The following is a 15,046-nucleotide window of genomic DNA, read 5'->3' as shown; positions in this document are numbered from 1 at the left end:
CCAACTACCTGCCTAGGTGGCTAATGTCCTGCCTCTCTCCCAACCTTTAACAGATAATTTATGGAGCACTTACAGTGTGCTGGGCTTTCTGACCTGTGAGACCCACACCCACCATGAGGACGACAGCTAATCATGAGTCCGTTTTGCAGGTGAGGAAACTGAGGCTCACGCAGACCGGGACACTTCCCCAAGCCCACTCCGTCTCAGCCAGAGTCTGAATTCGAGTAGGTGGTTTTTTCTGATGCCCCTGCCTTGTTAATTTGTCTGTTCAGTCACCTCTGCCTCCCTCCTTCCCACCCTTCCTTCCTTCCTTCCTTCCTTCCTTCCTTCCTTCCTTCCTCTCTTCCTTCCCTACATCTACAGGTTTTCCTGAGCTCTTCGTCTTTGCAAGAGACAGGAGTGAACCAGGCTGACAGGTCCCTGGCCTGAGGTTCACTGGCCCCCTGCCCACAGGGGTCTCCCCTGAGCCTGTGGGGCACACTCGGGGCATGTGTTACAAGTGCCCCCCACCACCACCAGTACACACACATGAGGAACCATCCCAGAAGGTGGTCACCCTCCCGGTCAGCTGGGTGGAACCCAGGCCACTCCACCCTCAGGGAAAAACAGGCGCCGGTGAGACTGAGGAGCCCTTTGTGCAGGGGGGTGGCAGGGCGGGCGGCCGTTACTCACCACCCAAAGAAAAATAAGAGTATTCCCATTTGGTCAATAGCCTTCCTGTCTGCCCCCCACACCCTCTCCTCCTTCTGCAGCCTTTCCCATCCTCTGACCTCATCTGGAGCAGACCCAAGACCTTTTATGGAGGGCTTCCTATGCCCATGGCGCGGTGTCTGTTGCTCCCTCACCAATGAAGAAACATGCTCAGAGAGGTGAGGTGACCTACTTAGGGTCACACAGCAGTGGCCAGGGCTTGGGACAGAAAGGGGAAGCCAGTGATCAGGAAGGGGCTCAGAGGCAGGAAGGAAGTCAGAGTCACAGTGAAAGTAAGGGCCTGGCCTCCCTTCCTCGTTCCCGTTCGGCCAGTGTGCCAGTTCACGGGACCCAAGGGAAACCCAGGCAGGGGGGAGTCCAGGCTGGGGCAAGCGTAGTGGCCAGAATGACCCAAATCCCCCTCAAGCTGACGAAGTTCCAACCTCCAGCAGATCCCGGGTGGCAGCCCCAGGAACAGAGAGGTCAAGCTGCCACCTGAGATCACACAGCAGCAAGTAGCAGAGCTAGAATGGGGACCAAGGTGGGTCTGACTCTAAGAGGGGCTGGTCCAAAGTGGAAGCTGAACTGGCCACCGGGCTTTCCAGGGACCCAAGGGGACCAGAGTCGCTTGCTTCTCCCTTGGAGCCCCGGTTTTCTCAGCCATAAAATGAGCTTCACCTTCCGTCCTCTGCCCATCTCCAGTGGGGGCAAGGCTGTGACATCATCGAGGTGAACATCAGGTGACACACTATGTGGCATTGGAGACTGCCCACATCCACCCCACAGAACAGGCACTCTTATTATCCCAATTTTTCAGATGGGGAAACCACAGCCCAGGGAGTAAAGAAACTTACTTTATTTATTTTTTAAAGTAGGCTCCACACCTGTGGAGCCCAATGCAGGGCTTGAACTCACAACCCCGAGATCAAGACCTGAGCTGAGATCAAGAGTCGGATGCTCAACTGACTGAGCCATCCAGGCATCCCCTCCAGCCTTAGTCTTTAAAGCATTAAATCAGGAAGTAGGAAACGTTGACGGGCTCCTGGCACTCAGTCAATGCCCATAAATATCTCACGGCTGAAAAGGCATCGTCCTTTGTCCAAATGCAAGTCTAGCTTTGCCCCTGCTACGTTCCGCCCACCTGCCTGGCACCGAGGGGCTCTCAGAGGGTGCCCTAGGGACGAGCTGGAGGAAAACGTGTCCTGGAACAGGATGAGGATGAAGACGGTGCTCCGGAGCCCCATCCGTGTGCCTCGGACTGTCTTTGCAAAGTGGCATCTGAGAGCGCCATTTGACAGAAGAGGAAACTGAGGTTCAGAGAGGCCAGGTGACTTGCCCGAGCTTCCCTGGAGAAGGAGCAGGAGACCTAGGACTTAAAGCAGGGCCTGTCTGAGCAATCCAGATTCTTCTCTCTACACCGCAGAGTCTCTTCCCCATGACTTCAGGACGGGACAAATGGGGACAAGCCACCTTGGAAGTTAAGGGCATGGATTTTGGAATCAGACAAACGGAGTTCAGATCCCCGCTCTGCCCCTCCCCAACTAAAAGACCCTGGGCAAGCAGCTTCACTACCCAGACCTCGCAGCTCCGCCCTCTCAAAAATGGGAACGATAATAGTTTCATATCCAAATGTACTAAGAGTGTTTGGCTCAGTGCCTGGCACATAGTAAGCGCTCAGTAAATGCTCGAGACCATCATAAGGACTACTAATGCGGCCCAGGTTTGGCTTAAGCCAGGCAGAACTCAGTGATCAGAGCACCAGCTTTGGGGCCTAGGGCCACAGGTATCTCAAGAGATCTGAATTAATCTTTAACAGGTGAATTCCACTCCAAATGGGCCATGTGGAGCATTCCAGAGGGCCCGCTGGCATGCAATGTTCTCTTGGCTCCCCAGATCTGGTGTGTGATGAGAAGTGGAGCTGTTCTGTATGGCCCAGTGATTTGGGGAGGGGCCTGCAGTGTCTTTCCCAGAATCAAATGGGGGAAACTGAGGCAGACAGCAGGTCAGGGGCCTGTGAGGGGTCGAGATGCCCACTCCATGCCAATTCCCCCTCCCACCAAGGAACAGGTAAAGGACCGCAAAGGACTTGGGCCCTCTCAAAATGATGTAGTTCAGTCACTCAACTGTGCAGTAGAGATTTATGGAGCACCTGACCTGTGCCGGGCACAGTGAGGCCAATCCCTGCCCGATTCTCTCCCTCCCCCCGTCGCCTGCCAGCCACCCCTCTCCAGTCGCCATCCTGGGCCTCGGGCCCCGCGCCGGGATGGCTTCTCCAGCCTGGGGACCGGCCTCCTTGCCTGGCCCTGACTCTGCAGCCAGAGGGACCTTTCCAGACCACACATCTGGCATGTCCCTCCCAGCCTGGACTTCAGGGCTTCTGGGTCTGACCTAGCCCCTGCCTGCCCAATCCCTTGCCCTTCCTGGTCACGTCACACATTCCAGACAAACGGAACAATGTCTTGGCCTTACAAAGTCTAGCTTTACCCACCTGGCAGCAGGTAGTGGTCAGGTCTTTGCTCATAATGTCCTTCCCTTTACCTGAGTGCCCTTTCCCTTACTTATTCTTCAAGGTGTGGCTTGAACCCCCACCTCGATCAAGCCCTCCCCGATCCCTTCCCAGACTTCTCTCCTGGCCCCCATTCATTTGAGAGCACACATTTGCCAAGCATCTACCATACGTGCTCACCTTGCTGGGTGCCCACCTGCCTGGAGGGCACAGCTGGCCGGAGAGGCAATCCCAGTTTGGGGGAGGCGGTGGAGGGGGCCAGAGCCTTCCGGCTAGACCCTGCCCAGGGTCTGAGGCCGACACGAGGTGGAGGGGAGGGGGGGGCTTTCCAGGAGGCCTTGCTAGACACAGGAGAAAGTGGCCAAGGCCCTGCTCCCACCAGGTGAACTGCCAGGGCGCCCGCAGCCACTCCCCAGCACATCTTCTCAGCTCTCACCCACACCCCCTCCTCTCACAGCGACCCCCACCCCCCCGACCCCCGGGGTTTTACAAACCAGACCCTGCCTTGGCCCATGACCTCCACCTGCCATTTGTTTGGGGAGCTCCTCCCCACTCTGATTTACCACCGATTTACCACTGACAAAGGTGGGAAGAGGGGCTCCCTACTGTTATTCGAACAGAATCAACTAGAGAAATGGGGAAATGGCCAGTTACCTCTTTTCACCTCTTCATTACCGGAGCAAGCAAGCACAATGACGCTGCTGGGTGAGTTTTGGGAGTGTGTGGCCAGCTCCTCCCAGGAGGTCTGTCCTCCCCACAGCCCTGGGGTGGCCCTCATTTCACCCCCATTTTACAGACGAGCTATCTCTCAGACAGCCAAAGGACTGACCCAAGGTCACACAAAACTGGGGTGGCACAGGGGGGGCCCACATAGGCCTGCCCCTTCTACTTGACCTCTCTAAAGAGACCACCTTTTCAACTTCCTCATTTGGGTCATGGAGTTACCCCCGTCCTCACCCCACAGATAAAGTGGCGAAGCTTAAATCCCCGAGTGGGTCTTAGCTCCCAGAACAAAGCTCACACACAGCATCACACAACCCCGGCCCCAGCAGAGCCCCGCGGTAGAGGCTGAGCCAGGGCACCCCCCCCCCTCCCCGCCCCAGGGCACCAGGCAGGGAGGGCACTGGAGCCCGGCAGCCCTGGGTAAAACTTCCACCTGGCTCCACCCCCGACCAGAGCCTCAGTTTCCTCATCTGCAAAATGGGGAGGGCAGACGGGCAAAGGGCTGGGCAGGGCCAGGCAGGCGGGGTGGTGAGCAGCCCCCGCAGCAGTCAGTCTGTGGCGGGTCTCTGCAGGCTAGTGGGGAGTGCGGGAGGTCTCTCCCCGTCCTGGCGGACCTCCCAGGAGGCTCTGGAGGCACAGCCGGAGGTTAAAGATTGTCCTGCCTCTTGGAGGAAGAGCCGTCTCTGGGACTAACTGAGGCCAACGAAGAAGTGGGCCTCTGGAAGTTCCAGACTTCCAATTCCCTCCCGCTTGCTTAGCCATAGAAGGCAGACCTCAGGGCCCCCGACTGCCCCTTCCCAGCCCCCCGAAATGGGGATGCCTCTAAGGTGGGCTGCAGGGCCTCCTCGCCTCTGATTCCTGCGCTTGGCTCCTGGGGACCCCGGGACCTCCCTCCCGCAGACCGGGCGACCCCACGGCCCACGCCGGCGCCCATTTCACAGGTGATAAAACAAACCGAAGCCGAGAGAGACGAGGGGGCGGGTGCGAGGGCACGCAGCGGGGCAGCGGGAGCTGGCGGGACCCCGCGCCTCCTTCCCGCGCCCCGGACCGGAGCCTCGGAGCCTCGGAGACGTCCCCGGGGGCGCCGGCCCCCCTCCTCCCCAGGATCCCTGCCCCGAGGGCCCCGGCCCCACTCACCTCCGGGACCGCGAGGCGCTTCCTGAATCCCGGCCGCCCGGCGCCCGCCCGCGCGACTCTCCTCCCCCGGCTCAGGTTCCAGCGCCGCGCGCCGCCCCCGGCTGCCCCCGCCCCCGCCGCTCGCCGCCTCCGCTGGGGGGTGGGGGGAGGACGGAGAGCGGGCTCGGTCCCCCACCCGGGAAGCCGGGCGTCGCGATCGCGGCCGCGGGGCCACAGGCGCTTCCTGGGGAGGGCTCTGCCTGGGGCCCCCGAGATCCCTCCCGGGCTCCTGACCCCGCCACCCCCGGGCAGCTCCTCCTCTGGTAATGGGCGCCTGGCGGGTCCTCCCACCCGGGCATTGGCTCATTCATTCATTCATTGGTAGACAGCCCCCCCCCCCGCCCCCCGACAGACGCGGCTGCGGGGGACCCTGCCCTGGGGTAGCCCCAAGTCCCACAGAGGAGGCATCTGAGATCCAGACCGTGCTGTCTGGGGCTAGATTCACGTGAGCTCCCTTTCTTCCCCTCTTTACCAGCGCTTAGCAAGGGGCCTGACACCTAGGAGGTGATCAAGGTGTGTTTTTTTTTATGTTTGTTTTTTAATTTAAAAAAATAATAATAAGTTTTTTTTACATTTATTTATTTTTGAGAGACAGAGACAGAGCGTGAGCAGGGGAGGGGCAGAGAGAGGGAGACACAGAATCAGAGGCAGGTTCCAGGCTGCGAGCTGTCAGCACAGAGTCCGACGCGGGGAAAAACATGACCTGAGCCGAAGTCCGGCGCTCAACCGACTGAGCCGCCCAGGCGCCCCTGTTTTTTTAATTTTTTATTGGATGGTGAAGGTGAGCTCCTGACATGCAGTCTCGCCTTTTACTTGAATGCCTCCACAGGACGGGCAGCTCACTTCTGCTGGGACTGGTTGGAAGCCCGGTGGGCCTGAGCTCCAGAGCCAAGCTCCCTGAGCACCCCCCACCACAGCTGTGGCTCTGTGCCCTACCCGAGCAGCCAGTCATCTCCACCTCTGCGCCTCTGTGCCTCTGTGTCCCCACTGTAGAGTAGGGTGTAGGTATGTCCCCAGCCCACAGCCACAGTGGAGAGGCTGGGAGCACCAGGTCCCTGCAGAGCACAGGGAACGTTCTTAGCCCCTTTATCATTACTGTTCTTCTTTACATTGAGCTGGCTCCGCAAAAACAGTGGGGTCCCTCAGCCTGCAAACAGAAATGGCTCCCATGAGGTGTCGGTTCAGCAGCTAGAAAGTCGGATTTGGGCATTGCTGCAGAGGGAGAGAGAGAGAGAGAGAGGGAGAGAAGGAGAGAGAGGAGAACCTGAACAGACATGATGTGTTCAAACTGCCAATGCAAAACATTTACAAAAAAAAATAAACCCTAATAATTAACTCACCGAGAGTGGCGGGGGTGTGGGGAGGGAGATTTGTCAAGTAAACCTTCCTTCCAAGCAGGCTGTGAGGCAGGGATCGCCCGGGCTCACTGTAGAGATGGGAATCTGAGGCTTGGAGAGGAGTGTGGCTTCTCCAGAAGCGGCTCCCTCCATACTGGGGAGGGGAGAGAAGCTCTTCCGTCTGGGTTTTCAGGATCTTAGAGCAAACAGGCAGCTATCTGGCTGTGGTGAGGAATGTAAACAGAAGAGGCTCCCTCAGGCCTTCAGACCCAAAGCCTCTCTGCTGGGGGCCTTGCTGGCTGGGAGGAGCGGGCGTCAGGCAAACGAATCTGGGGCCCATTTCTGCAGAGAGGCGCCTCTCGAATGAAAAGAAAATGACAGGATGATCCTGGCTACCAGGAGCCTGATGGAGATGGTGGGGCCCGCTCTCCTGCACCAAGCAGGTACCTTGGTGGGTACCTGCTCTCCTCCAAGGTCCGGGGTTAGAGCTGTGAGCCGTCAGCACTAGGGCAGCTAACCTAGGCCCCTCCGGCCCCACATGTCACAGACTGGGCAACTGAGGTCCCCATGCAAGGAAGTGACTTTTTTTTGGTCCAGGAGGCAGGATGTTGGCTGCCGCTGATTCAACGGGAGCCACGAGCAAAAGCCTCCCCTTCCAGTGCCTGTGTCCTTATCTGGAAAATAGTACTGGTTTCCATGAGGCAAGGGATCACATCTGTCTTTTTTTTTTAGGTTCTTTTATTTTGAGAGAGAATGAAAGAGCATGCACGCGTGCACGTGTGATCGGGAGAGGGGCAGAGAGAGAGAGAGAGAGAGAGAGAGAGAGAGAGAATCCCAAGCAGGCTCCTTGCTGTCAATACTGAGCCCAGACTCAGGCTCATTCTCACGGAACCATGGGATCATGACCTAAGCCAAAATCAAGAGCCACCCAGGCACCCCCACATCTATCTTGTTCGCAGCTGCAGGACCAGCTTCTGGCACTTAGTAGGTACTTTAAAAATACTGGTTGGGGCGCCTGGGTGGCTCAGTTGGTTAAGCATCAGGCTCCTGATTTCAGCTCAGGTCATGATTTTTTTTTTTTTTACTATGAAATTTACTGTCAAATTGGTTTCCATACAACACCCAGTGCTCATCCCAACAGGTGCCCTCCTCAATACCAATCACCCACCCTCCCCTCCCTCCCACCCCCCATCAACCCTCAGTTTGTTCTCAGTTTTTAAGAGTCTCTTATGTTTTGGCTCCCTCCCTCTCTAACCTCATTTTTTTTTCCCTTTCCCCCCCACCCCCACCATGGCCTTCTGTTAAGTTTCTCAGGATCCACATACGGCATCTGTCTTTCTCTGTCTGACTTATTTCACTTAGCATAACACTCTCCAGTTCCATCCACGTTGCTATAAAAGACCATATTTCTGGGGCGCCTGGGTGGCTCAGTCGGTTAAGCATCCGACTTCAGCTCAGGTCACGATCTCGCGGTCCGTGAGTTCGAGCCCTGCGTCGGGCTCTGGGCTGATGGCTCAGAGCCTGGAGCCTGCTTCCGATTCTGTGTCTCCCTCTCTCTCTGCCCCTCCCCCGTTCATGCTCTGTCTCTCTCTGTCTCAAAAATAAATAAAAAGTTAAAAAAAAATTAAAAAAAAAAAAGACCATATTTCAGTCTTTCTCATTGCCAAGTAGTATTCCACTGTGTATGTAAAATGATTTCATGGTTCATGGGATCCAGCCCCGAATCAGGCTCCGTGCTGTGGGCTCGGAGCCTGCTTGGGATTCTCTGTCTCCCTCTCTCTCTGCCCACTGCGCTCTCTCTCTCTCTTTCTTGCTCTCAAAGATAAATAAATAAGCTTTTAAAAATAATAAAAAGTAGTAAAAAAAAAATAAAAAATACTGGTTGATCGAGAGCATGGAGGTCTGCCTTGCAGGGAAGGGGTGAGTAGGAAGGGGAAGTGAGGTGCCTAGGACACCCCACAAACACTCGCTGAGTTTACTGAACGTGAACAAGGGCCACTGCTAGGATGTGCCTGCCATTATGTGACTGTTTTTGTCACTGACGAAGCTCTCTGGCCTCTGTCCCGGAAGGTCAAGGGCTCTTAACACACAGAAGGAACGTGTCTTAAGGAAGGAAAAAATGTCAAGGCCTTTAGCGCAGGCAGAATCCTGTAGAGGCTACAGCCCGGCCTGGTCCTCTGGCCCACACAGGTTCCGGAGAGCCCCAGGGGGGCTCAGCCGCTATCACAAAGGGAGGTCCCGAGCTGTACCCAGGGTCTGCACTTACCAAGCACCTAGTGTATGCCAGACTCAGGTCCGGGCACCGGGAAGAGATCAGTAGGCCAGATGGGTCAGCATCTCAGGGACTTCACACCTGGTGCACCTGCCCCCAACCCCCGGAGGGTGGTGCCCAGTTATGAAAACAAGACGGTGCACCTCACTTTCCACTTGGCACGGCTCTGATGATGTCTCCAACCCATCTCCTGACAGCCTGGGAGGAAAGGATTCTTATACCATTTTCCCAGAAAAGGATGCAGACAGACTACTCATCTGAGATTCCACAGCTGGTAGGATTTGAACCCACTCCCAGGAGACTCTACTCAGGGTAGCACAGCCAGTAAAAATATGGTCTCAAAAAGACAATGGGGTGCCTCAGTCGGTTATGCGTCAGACTCTTGATCTCGGCTCAGGTCATGGTCTCATGGTTCGTAGGATTGAGCCCTGCCCTGGGCTCTGTGCTGTCAGCGAGGAGCCCTCTTGGGATTCTCTCTCACCCTCTCTCTTTGCCCCTCCCCTGCTTGTGCACGTGTGCGTGCTCTCTCTCTCTCTCTCTCTCTCTCAAAAATAAAGAAGTAAATAAACATTTGAAAAATATATGGTCTCAAAAAGACAGACAATGAGAGGCTCATGGGTGGCTCAGTCTGTTGAGCGTCCAACTCATGATTTTGGCTCAGGTCATGATCGCAGGGTCGTGGATGGAACCCTGTGCCGGGTTCACACTGAGTGTGGAGTCTGCTTAAGATTTTCTCTCTCTCTCTCTCTCTCTCTCTCTCTCTCTCTCTCTCTCTCTCTTTCCTGTGGCCCCTCTCCCCTGCTCTTTCTCTCAAATTAAAAAAAAAAAATGACAATAATAAATGTCCGCGAGGATGTGGAGAGATGGGAGCCCTCACACACTGCTAGTAGAATGTAAGATAGTGCAGCTGCTTTGGAAAACAGTCTGGCAGTTCCTCCAAATGTTAAATGTAGGATTACCACAGGAGCCAACAATTCCACTCCGAGCGATAAAGCCAAGAGAAATGAAAACATAGGTCCACACAAAAAAACTTGAATATGAATGTTCATAGCATCGCTATTCGTAATAGCCCCAAATAGAAACAACTCGGATGGTAACTGGATAAATACGATGTGGCATAACTACACAGTGGAAATTACCCAATGATAGAAAGGATGAAGTTTCGCCACTGGCCGCAACATGGATGGGCCTGCAAAAGGAAAAAAGCCGGACAGACATCGGAGGCCACATGTCGCGTGATCCCGTCTGTGTGAGATGCCCAGGACAGGCAAGTAGGTGAATGGTCGCCAGGGGCTGGGGGGAGGCGAGGCTTGGAGGGTGTGGCCCAAAGCGTGTTGGGTCTCTTTTGGGGGTGGCGACAATGGTTCTCGAGCTGATGGGTGACAGTCTCAGTGTAAACATACTACCACGGCCTCAAGGCGGGGAGTCTTCTCCAGCCCCTTCCGCAGGCGGATACACTGAGGCTCCGAACAGTGAAACCCCTTGCCCAAGGTACCTGCCGGGATGCGGTCAGGATTTGAACCCGGCACCGTCTAAATTCAAACGCCACCCGCCCCCCGCAACCCCTACAGCAGCCACCTGGCACTGCCCCAGCCACTGGATGGGACTGGAGAGTGCGGGGCTGTCCAGGTGAGAAATTCTGGCCGGCCTTGTTGTTCTTCCTCCAGTGAGTGCACGGCGTGGATGGGCCCAAGCCGCGATGAGAAGAAAAGACAGAAGAGACAACTGGGGAAAGGTGTGTGCCAGGTGGTGCGTAGGGCTTTCTCCTCATGGACTCCTCCCAGCTACAGGAGAGGAAGCGCACCCAGAGAGGTGAAGGAACCGGCCTGAGGTCACACAGCCGGGAGGGAGGGAGGGCGCGACAGTCTCTTCTGGGAGCCTGCCCCAGGAGACAGCAGGCCCCCCATGAAATCACATCCCCCACATTTGCCAAGAAGCCACTGAGACAGGATGCAAGAGGCTGGCGACAAATCAGCTGGTTTGGCCACCCCAGTGCTGCTTGTGACTGGCCCAGAGACCGGAGGCCCTGCCCGGCCAGACACCTTCAATGGGGCTCCTCTGGAATTCTCCCTGGGGCAGAAACCTGAGAGCAGGTGGGAAGGAAGCCCTTCCCTTCAGAGGACCGTTGCCATGGGCACAGCCACCCTCCTGTGGGTGTGGTTGGGCCTCAGCTGCCCACTGGCATTTCAAAGATAGCCTTCATCTGGAGTTGTGGCGTGGTGAGGGAGGGGGGCATCTAGGCCTGGGTGCCAGCGGGGTCTGAGTGATTCAGGGCTCCTCAGCTGGGGTCCCGAGGTAGGCTGCTGGGGGGGTCCGTGAAGGTCCCCGGAGTAATGAGTGAAATCCTCACAGGGAACTAGCACTTTCTGGAGGAAGTCCCCAGGCTTTCACAGAGGCCTGGGACCCCTCCCCACTCACACATACTTGTGATGAGGGCTCCATTTTCTCAGCCAAGAAGAGGCACAGGTGGGGGGTGGAGAGATAGCCTCTTTTCTGAGTCCAGGAAAAGAACCCGTGGAGATCCTAGGAAAGAGCTTTGTAAACTGTGAATTGGCTTCGTCGCCCTCTGTTCAGAGGCTTATGACTTCCCTTGCCCTTAAAACAAAAACCACACCCCACCTTAATCTCCAGGCTCCAGCCACTCTGCCCTCTCTCCCTCCTTGGTACAAGCTGCTTTTCCGCCTGCCTCAGGGCCTTTGCACTAGTTGTAGCCAGCCCCTTTTCATGGCCTGTTCTTTCTCTCCCTTCAGATCTCAGCTCAAATGTTACCTCCTCAGAGAGCTTTTGTGCCCTCCCCCATCTCCGTCTCCTCCAGTGGTGCAGGAGCCCCTTGGAGGATGGGGCCTTAACTGTCCTTTCCCTGCAGGACCCCCTGAGCCTAGCTCGGGGCCTTGCACATAGTAGGTGCTCAGCAAACAGCAGCTGAACGACTTGCCTTCCAGACAGTTCTCTCTGGGCTAGATGAAGGGCTGCCGAAGAGCGAGTCATCGAGTCATCGTCCTCACTGTCCTTTATCAAGCACCCTGTAAGTGCCAGGCCCTGTGCTAAACGCTTTGCATGTGTCATTCCCCTAGAGGTCACGAGAAAGGACTGATGTCCCCGCTTGAAGGTGTAGTGTTGATTTCACTGGAATCACGCGTGCATACCAGGGGCTCCTTACGAGTGACACGAGGTGGCTCCTGGAGATTGACAGCAGGGAGGGAGCTTTGAACTATCTAACCTCCTGATATTATAGATGAGGAAACTAAAGCCCAGAGGGGAGAAGGAACTTGCCCAAAGTCCCACAGCAGATCAGGGCAGAGTCAGAAAAGCAGCCAGGCTGCACAATGTTTCCTGGGCTTTTCCGCTGGCGTGTTCACATGAGTCCTGCTCTGTATCTTTAAGAACGAGGAGTGTGTGAACATGGGTGTGTTAACTGCATTAAGGGCCAGGTTGTCCCTTCAGAAGCCCCTGGTGTGTATCCATAACGCTATCGTGTTCAAACGCCATGACGCCATAGTAATTTTAATAATGACCATCATCATCATCATATATATATAATCATAATATATATGATAATAATCATAATACTTTTAAAAAGTGAATAAAGGCCATTTCTTGAACATCTTCTACATGTCGGGCACTTTACACCCATTATATTACGTACTCCTGCTAGGTAGAAGTGTTCCTGTCCCATTTTACAGATGCAGAAACTGAGGCTCAGCATGGTGAACTGACTTCCCTGGATCACGCAGCTACAAAGTTATAGAACCTGGACTTGAACCCCAAAATGTGCTGGGTGGTGGTGGCGACGGTGGCGGTGCCTGACAGGTAGAAGATGTATCTCGTAGGGGTATCTTGTACGGGAAGTAGCAGCAAAAGCAACAAGATACACCTTTGACACAGAGGCTGAGCTGAATGAAGTCAGAACCCCAAAGCCTCCGCTTGAGAGGCTTCAAAGTTTCCCACCAGGATTCAGTTGGGGCTCCTCACTTTGCCCTTGGAAGCCACCCGGATGACGCTAGCGGGGGCCCGGGGCGGAGGCGGGGAGATCCGGTCCGGGACTGGCAGGGACTCGCGGCTGTGCCTCGGGGGCGCAGTGCCCACAGCGCCACCTACCGGGCCCTGCGGGAGCCGCAGGCGGTCAGCGCGCAGGCGCGCGGCCCCAAGCTGGGGGGGGGGGGGGGGGGGTGCGTACACCAGGGGAATTCATCCACCAACCCACCAAACCCGAGGAAGGGAGGACCCCTCTATTCTCCTATAACTCTCTGTAAACGAAAATCGGGCCAACACCGAACGATCACGCAGCCCAGCTCCCTAACAGGCAGTTTCATTGACTCTCAAGTGAGCTGGGGACTATTACATCCCCCTTGTACAGATGAGGAAACTGAGGCTCAGAGAGCCGCAGTGGTTTGTCTGTGGCCACTCAGCTGTAACAGAGCCAGGATTCCCTACTCCATCACATCATCCTATACACCCGAACGCATAAATATATCTTTGCAGTTTTATTTAACACTAAGACAGCTTTCTATGCTTCAGACACTTCTAATTGCTTTGCAAATAGTAACATTTATGTTATTTTTTAAGTATATTTCTTTATTTTGAGAGATAGCATGTGCGCAAGCAGGGGAGGAGCAGAGAGACAGAATCGCGTAGGCTCCGAGCTGTCAGTGCAGGGCCACACGGGGCTTGAACCTTGAGATCATGACCTGAGCTGAAATCAAGAGCCAGTGGCTTAACGGACCGAGCCACCCAGGCACCCCAGTAACATTTCATTTAAACCTCGCAACCTGTGGGGCGCCTGGGTGGCTCAGTTGGTTAAGCGTCAGACTTCAGCTCAGGTCACGATCTCACCGTTCCTGAGTTCCAGCCACCCATGGGGCTCTGTGCTGACAGCTCGGAGCCTAGAGCCTGTTTCAGATTCTGTGTCTCCTTCTCTCTTCTGCCCCTGCCCTGCCCACACTCTCTCTCCCTGTGTCTCTCAAAAATAAGCATTAAGATTTTTAAAAACCATTTAAGCCTCACAACCTGTGAGGTGGGTATTAGCAAGACCCCTGTGTTACAGAAAAGGAAACCGAGGCTTTTTTTTAGGGAGAAATGGGCTTCAGTTCCTTGTCTATAATAGAGATGTATTATGATTGGTTTGAAATATTTATTACGGGCTGGAACAATTGTTGTGTTTAGAAGAATGAACCAACAGGTGAATACACTGGTCAACCTCTGTCCAACTTTTGGGCTCATCCAGGTTTCTGCGCACTGTCAGGTTAACGTGGATCAGATAAGTGACTCCCCACAGAGGGATGTCCTGGCAGGAAGATGTGCTGGGAGGCGGGCTGACTCTGTCAGCTGGCGCAGAAGTGGCCACAGCTGACGGGAGATACAAATTCAGATGTGAAACCCCAGTGCCTGGCCGGGTCACCCTGGCCAAGTCCTCTTGCCCTGTCCTCGGGGTTCAGTTTCCTCATCTGACAGATGGGGCTCCTGATGCCAGCCCAGGGGGTTCTGAAATGGTGCCTGTAAACCACTTGTACTGGGTGGGCCGGGTACACAGCAGGCGCTCAATGTGTGTTCCTTCCTCCCTGGCCCCGGGGCAGAAATCAGTCCCACTTTGACAAAAACGAAATGGGAGGACGTGGATGCACTGCTGGCTTTGTCTCTGGGCACCCAGTGTGCCCCCTGGGGCCCAGCAGGTGCCAGGAGTGAAGGAGGCTGGCCTGGGCAAATGCCGACCTTCCACAAACACATTGCCTTCCCGGTCCCATCGTATTATGTCAGAGACACGAAGAAAGCCTCTCTTTTTCTAAAGTAATTTCTATCCCCACTGTGGGGCTCGAACACACGACCCCAAGATCAAGAGTCTCATGCTCGGGGGCGCCTGGGTGGGTCAGTCGGTTAAGCATCTGACTTCAGCTCAGGTCATGATCTCATCGTTCCCAAGTTCCAGCCCGGCATCGGGCCCTGTGCTGACAGCTCAGAGCCTGGAGCCTGTTTCAGATTCTGTGTCTCCCTCTCTGTCTCTACCCCTCCCCCACGCGTGTTCTGTCTCTGTCTCAAAAATAAATAAAAATTTTTTAAAAAATTAAAAAAAAAAAAGAGTCTCATGCTCTACCAACTGAACCAGACAAGCGCCCCAAGAAAGGCTGTTTTTTTATTTTTTTAACGCTTATTTTTGAGAGACAGAGTCAGAGCGTGAGCAGGGGAGGGGCAGGCTCCAGGCTCCGAGCTGTCAGCACAGAGCCCAACGTGGGGCTCAAACCCACGAACTGTGAGATTATCACCCGAGCCGAAGTTGGACGCTTAATCGACTGAGCCCCCCAGGCGCCCCTAGGAAGGTTGTTTCTAAAATGAAGACGCAGAATTCCT

The 15,046-nt window shown here is 55.2% G+C and overlaps 1 protein-coding gene across 1 annotated transcript in view; it reads right to left on the bottom strand.

Annotated features, from left to right (window-relative positions):
- The window catches only part of TRPV4 (transient receptor potential cation channel subfamily V member 4), a 35,142-nt gene extending 30,046 nt beyond the window's left edge, over positions 1 to 5,096 (bottom strand). The window contains exon 1 of the mRNA XM_030292243.1: positions 5,057 to 5,096. The gene's annotated coding sequence lies outside the window, so the exon portion shown is untranslated. The remainder of the gene's footprint in view (positions 1 to 5,056) is intronic.
- Between the last annotated feature and the right edge of the window lie 9,950 nt (positions 5,097 to 15,046).

Source organism: Lynx canadensis, chromosome D3 (genome assembly GCF_007474595.2).
Source record: "Lynx canadensis isolate LIC74 chromosome D3, mLynCan4.pri.v2, whole genome shotgun sequence".
NCBI classification, from domain to species: domain Eukaryota; kingdom Metazoa; phylum Chordata; class Mammalia; order Carnivora; family Felidae; genus Lynx; species Lynx canadensis.
This window is presented reverse-complemented; position numbering and strand designations above follow the sequence as displayed.